Source organism: Thunnus albacares, chromosome 8 (assembly GCF_914725855.1).
Source record: "Thunnus albacares chromosome 8, fThuAlb1.1, whole genome shotgun sequence".
Lineage (NCBI taxonomy): Eukaryota > Metazoa > Chordata > Actinopteri > Scombriformes > Scombridae > Thunnus > Thunnus albacares.
Genome location: NC_058113.1, coordinates 3,013,382 through 3,020,392, shown reverse-complemented (window position 1 = coordinate 3,020,392; position 7,011 = coordinate 3,013,382).

Below are 7,011 nucleotides of genomic sequence, written 5' to 3'. Positions count from 1 at the left end.
TAATCCCATGTTTCGTCTGATGAGTCACGCGCCTCATTTGCCACGGTGTGGGGCAGCTTGGGGCCCTTTCACTTACACCGGCCAAGGACCACCAGCCTGCCCTGTGGGGCCACCAGCCAGCTGGGGGTGGGGCTGATGGGGGTGTTCCTCCAGGACAAGCAGGGATCACAAGACTCAGCAAAGTGGAAATTAGAGGACAGAGTGTTAAGTGTGAATCTAGACGAAATTTTAAATTATTATTTAGACTTGTCTGCATCCACTAAGACTAATTGTCATCATTATTGTATCTAAAGTGTGAGCCTAAACTGTAATACAGTGGTGAGTAAAAGCCCTTTCATTCTTTTTTTCCCCAGAAAGCCTTCTCTTTATTATGTAAACCTTTTTACGCAATTTACCAGATGTGCACTGTAAAATTGCGTTTTACCTCCATTGTATCCCCGTTGAGTAATAAAAAGGAAAGCAGTTAAGTATATTGCATTTTGTGCTACATTGTAAAAAAACATTATCCTATCCAGTTCATTTAATCTATGATCAAACTCATAAAAAAATAAAATATCAGATATAATCTGATATAATTTAACACCTGTCTAATAATGTTACCTGGAGAAAAAAAAAGTTTGCAGTTATCTGCCTTATTCTGTAAAGATAGGTTCAATTTAATTTTTTTTTTTTTTTTTTTTGAAAACTCTAGAAAGAAGGAGAACTGTAGTGGGAGAATGCAGGTAGTCATGTCACTCCATTGGAACAATTTGTCTTGTTTCAAGAAAAATGTATAAGATGAAATGACACATAAATAGTGATGTATGTGAAATGTGCAAAAAAGTAATGTACTGTAGCTAATTACATTTTTAGAGGCAACAATACAAAAATACGTTTTTTTTAAACAATGGATCAAATGACTGTAATGCGAGAGGTGTCGCTCCACCCACAGTGACTTATCATGATCTCCACATTTCCCCTCAGGTTTACAGCTCATTTTAGCCATTTTTAGGTCATTGTTTTTGTTTATGGTACATGCTCAGCAACAAGCAGCAGAAAGACAAAGTTAGCAACCAGCTGGTGAACATAGTGGAGCATTTAGCGGCTAACTGTCAGGAATTGATGGGGACATGGAATGGGACTCCAAATGAATGCTAATGCTGCTCTGTGTCTGCTGGATTTGTAAATAGGCAATGGTTTTGCTAACACGTTCATCACAACTTTATAAGGTGATAGATAATACGTTACTGTTGTGTTTACAGCTTGTTCTGCCGCTACCAAGTCGCCAAAAAATTAATTGATGCAGCTTTAAACTCCACTGACTTTAGTAGCATAGCTTACCCAAGAAATGTTTTGACTAAATGTAGTTCCATACGGCAACACAGACCAACATGCTGAGTCAATTTTAATTTAATGACCTCAAATTGTACCTATAAGGTTTAAGAGCTTCATCATAGTAAAGACTGAAAGGCATATGTACACTCACCGGCCATTTTATTAGGTACACCTGTGCAATCTAATGCAATCCATCTAGCTCTGCCATAAATTCTACACTTATGAAGCTTATATGTGTTGATATTGTCAGAAAGGTGATAATTCTACTTTATGTTTATTATTGAGGTTGTAGTGGTTGGTGGTGGCGGTGTACTGGAGTGCATTATATTGAATGATGTTCCTAATATTTTGTCCATTCTATTAATATACATGAGGGAGTAAAATATTAGGAACACTTTTCAGTATAATGCAGAAGTACAGTTTATGGCAGAGCTGTTGTATTGGATTGCATTAGATTGCACAGGTGTTCCTAATAAAGTGGCCGGTGAGTGTATATTCATTCGGATATGAAAATCATCATATCATAGTAGTGAATTTCACATTCTGTCTTTTTCTATGTTTTCTACTCATCTACTATATCCAGATAAATGGAAATGAGTCATTCCTCCAAAATCAGTGAGCACATTTCCCATATGTAAGGTTGGTGTAATAAGAGTTGCTGAACTCCCCAAAGGGTTGAAAGATTAATCTAAGGGTTCATGAAATGATTACAGTGATAGGAAAAACAAAATTCTGCTACACAAGAATATGTTTTCATATTTTTCTCTAATCTTTCCTTTGAATTATGCAATATTGTATACTTTTACCTCTTCATTCCTCTAAAACATATTCTGCAAAGGGAAAATGATTCAGTCTGCTCAAAACCCATTAACATGCACCCTGTGACAAGGGGTTGCGAGTTGCTTTGTAATTAAAAGTCACCAGCAAAAAAGGGTGGAGACCACTGATCTAAGCTCAGCTGTCACATAAACTTCAGCAACAGTTATCTACAAATGTTACAGCATTACAGACAGTGCTACTGTTGGATTATATATATGGAGATATTATGAAGATATTACATATCTGTGTTCAAAATGTATACTACATGCAAAAATATAATTTGTGTTGGTTTCTTCATTTTTCTTTTCCAGTCAAAATCCTGTTCAACATATTTCCAAATGGTAACTTAGTAAATTAACAATTGTTGTCTTTGACTTCCTGCAGGACTCTGCATCTGTGCCAGGACTTTACATTGTAACTGTGACAACAGGCAGCATGAGAAACACTTGGTTCTTACCAAAAGAAACCCATTAGACCTTAATGTCCATCTGTTTCTCCCCCTGTGTGTTCAAGTCTTATTGCCAGTCTTCTTGTAAACATTCACACCCAATGGACTGTTTGCTGTTGTTGTTGACAGTTATTTCCCAGTGGTACACTGGTTGTCAGTGCACATATACTGCCATATGGTTGTATGTCCGGCGTGCCATCCTGTGTTTCCTTTAGTGGGTCAATTGACCAGACAGCTCATGATGCCACAGCACAGAAAGTTTCCATGGTAACGCATGAGGCTGAGGTGGGTGGATCAACAAATGGCTTTAGCAACCATTTTATTCAATGTGCTGCACACTTGCCGTCGTCGCTCCAACATCGTCAATATTTGTGCGCAAGTGTTTAAGTTCATCTGTCATATCATGTCTTCATGACTGTATGATCCATGATATTTTCTCATCTATATGATGCATCCTAGTTTCACACTATAATTAAAACCAAAGCCAAATATCTCTATATTTAAATAAAAAATTCAAATTGAAATATTTAATTTAGTGTTGTTTCAGCTTTAAAAGGTAAATAGTAAACAATTCAAAAACATCAATATTATTTTTTTTGCAAATATGAAGGAATTACAACTTAATTTTAGCTGTCATTTGTGACTTTTAACAAAAATAAAATAGATGTATGTAATGTTGTACCCTGAGAGATGCAGCTTGGTGTAATTCATCTGATGTTTGTAGCCTTTACTTAGATATCTAATCTTTACCTCATGTACTGTATATATATACATATATATATACATATGTGTGTGTGTGTGTGTGTGTGTGTGTGTGTGTGTGTGTGTGTGTGTGTGTGTGTGTGTGTTTTAAAGCTGTATTAATTGATTCTTTGACCACTTGGGGCAGTAGAACAAGCTTAACACAACAGCTGACATATTATTGCCTTATAAGTTGATATAGCTAAGGTGCTAGCAAAAAGTGCCTGTTACACATCCAGCAGGTGTAGATCAACATTATCATTTATTTGGAGTTGTGCTTCCAAATAAGTAATGAATGTAAGTCAAATATTCACTCTTCTTTTAGCTTGGTTTTGCTCTTCTCCAACTCTGGAGAAAGATTTCTGACAGTTTAGCTTTTATAAGCATCAGTGAACATCCACTATGTGTGCCAGTTAGTTGCTAACTTTGTCATGTGGCTAAATAAGAAGCTAAAGCTCTGTAGAGCAGAGGGAGCTGGTATAATTAGTAGGGCTGTAGTCTCCTGGTCAATTAGTTGGTTGATATGCTCTCATCCGACCAAATTGTCATTGGTCGAATAACTGACATGCTACTTTCATAAGGAGAGAAGTGCGACTTCAACAGCCTTCCAGGATTAATCCATTATTTCCTGTGGCAGGAGGGACAGACTAACAAATTACCTGTGAAAATGGGTGTATTCAAAACACCCCCGTTGTTTTCAGAACTTTGAACTCGCCCAACCTAATGGAGCATGCTGGGTCTAACTCATGGATGTATAAAGAGAACTCCTCTGAAATGCTAAAAAGTCAAGTCTGTTGTTTCCCCAAGTGCTGGAAAAGTGAAAGGGGTTCAAAGGGGGGCTCCAAAATTAGCAACAATGGATTAGCCTAACCTGAAGACTCAAAACAGAGAAATGGAGAATGGAGAAATGTGTGACTAATCGATTAGTTGAAGATTATGTACGATTTCAGTGGACCAAGATTTTCTTTGGCTGACAACAGCCCTAATAATTAGTTGGTAATTGTATGTAGGTTTGTCATTACCAGCAACTTCTTTCACATTACACATTGTCATTTTAATTATTGTTGATATAAAAATAATGATTAGTGCGGCTTTAAATGTCTGACCAGAGAAGTTTTAGTGTCCAGTTACAGTATGGTCTAAATTCTCTTCATACACATATGTGTGAGAAGAGAGATCTCAGAACAAGCATGTCCTTCCAGCTTTTTCCTGGCTGTTCCGCTGACCCTTCACCTTTGACCCCAGCTCAGGGACTCACTCATCATTGAACCAATCGATTCTGCCTCCAACTTTTGAAGTGAATCTGCTCAACCCGATTGTCTGTGTCTAACTCAGATCCATGTTGATGCAGGTCAGCTACCAATAAATCACTTAGACAACTCAGAGATTTTTTTTTTCTTTTTCATGCATTGCAAAATTGTTGTTGAGTTTATCATTCACTGAGTGTTATACTGAAGAAATTGAAATAAATCAATTGGAATTTGAAATAGCAAAGAGTAGAAACAAAAAGAAAAGTTAGATTGCTGTGTCCATTTTCACATTGTTCCCTCTCCATATTTTCCACTACCCAGTGTAATTTTCAAGCGTGTCAAGTCAAGTTAATTTTATTTGTATAGCCCAATATCATAATTTTTCCTCAGGGGGCTTGTATATCAATAAAATATTCCCTGTCCTTAGACCCTTGATTTGAATAAGGAAGAACTCCCTAAAAAAACCCTTTGTGTCTTATCTATTTATAATGTATTTCAGCTGTCTAGCCTGCCAGTGACCACCAACGCTATAACCCTTCAAATCTTTGGCAGGGGTCCTATATGATAGTTTCAGTCACCACAGCAGTTTATAAATGACAAGGAATGTTGTGTATCTCTGGCTTCATCAGTCAAACAGCATTTAAAGGCCAAGAATGTGTCTGCATGTGTCTCCTGAGACCCAGAGATGTCAATACAGTCTAACTGCTGTGGCGATCCCCTACTCACCATGGTGGGTCAGCAGGAAGGGTAGGAAGAGCAGGAATGGCCCTGTCAGTGTGAAGGTTATATGAGCGACCCCGTAGAGAACCTCTCAGCAGGATAAAACCAACTGAGAGCCCATTAGAACTGTGGGAGGGCAGAGCCTGTCTGTCAAAACAGGCTTCTGTTTCAAAAATGTTCAGAGGGTGAGAAGTTTAGTGCCAGCTGACATTGTAAAAATATCCAGAGGAGAAGGTGTGTGAACGGAGCTCTTCCACTTCCAATATACCCTAATAATAAAATGATATAATATATGGCAAAAAAACTTATTTGTACAGCATATCTACAAATTCTTGTTTCTCTAAAGCTGCACACAGATAAATCTATACAAGAATACACGCAGCAAGCAATGCAAAATCTCACAAGGTGCACACAACATGATAAAATGACAAAGGAGTAAAGAAAAAGAATAGAAATAGATAAATAAAGCCATGGACTAATCATACATATAAAACATGAAGGCTGTAAAGATGTATTTTTGATGTGAAAATAAATCGATTGAAGATCTAAAACTATACCAAGACAGGTATACTGGTGTAGTGTGCCATTACTGCTTGGGTTCACCCAAAATGCTGTATGTCTAGTGTTATAAATCATTCATCCCCTTCAGGATTTATAGGTGGCTGTAAAAACTTTGTTGTTTGCCACCTCAAGGAGGGCATTCACTGTGGTCAGCAAATTAATTCTAATGGTGACAGTTTTCACAGTGGGGGAGAAAATGTATCAAAATGTCCACAAAATCTCTTGGAGCATAAGCCATGTCTCCTCTATCCCTTCATGTGCTCAGTATATTCCATATTGTTATATTTTGGCCAAAGTATAACTAAATATATACTGATTTTGTTTCAATCCTGCTGTGTGACAATAACAAGCTCTTGAAGACCAGATGTTTCCATGGACTTTTTTTTTCATGGTGAAAACTTGTCATCATTAGAATCCATTGTACCCATTGACTACAAGCTGAACTGCAGCCTCAGCTTTTAAACCTACAGTAGGTGAGTGCTTGAAAAAGATGGAGTTAAAATATCAATTTAATGTTGATGCTTAAACATCCAGAGGTCTTAAAGGACCTCAAGGAAATGTTAGAAAGTTCCACTAAGCTAGAGTCTGGTTAGCCTAGCTTAGCATAAAGCCTGGAAATAGCTAGCCTGGCTCTCTCTAAAGTTAAGAAATATGCCAATTCAAACCTTTAAAGGTCACAAATTGACACACTGTATCTTGTTTTGTTTTATCTGTACATAAATGTAAATGTAAAAAGGACAATATGTAGTTTTAGGGGGAGTTGTGGAGCTCTGAAGTTATATCTTGGTGAACAACAGCCAGGATCAGTGACTTTGCAGTTGTCATTGTGACTGAACAGAGACCAAAACCAAAACCTGTGTTCACTGACCATACCGTGAGGAAATAAATAGAAATAGCCCTAATACAAAATTCACATAGAATCACATATTATAGTTTCTACATTTGTTTGTGTTCTTATTAAACAAGTGAGACACAACATGTTAATTAGTGAGCTTTAGAGGCGTTGGTTGGTGTATTTTCAAGCTTTGAACAGAGCCAGGCTAGCTGTATTCCCTGCTTCCAGCCTTTATGCTAAGCTAAGCTAACGATGTCTCAATTTCAGCTCAGTTCTTAATGCACATACATGACAGCAATATCAATCTACTTACCCTTGGAGAG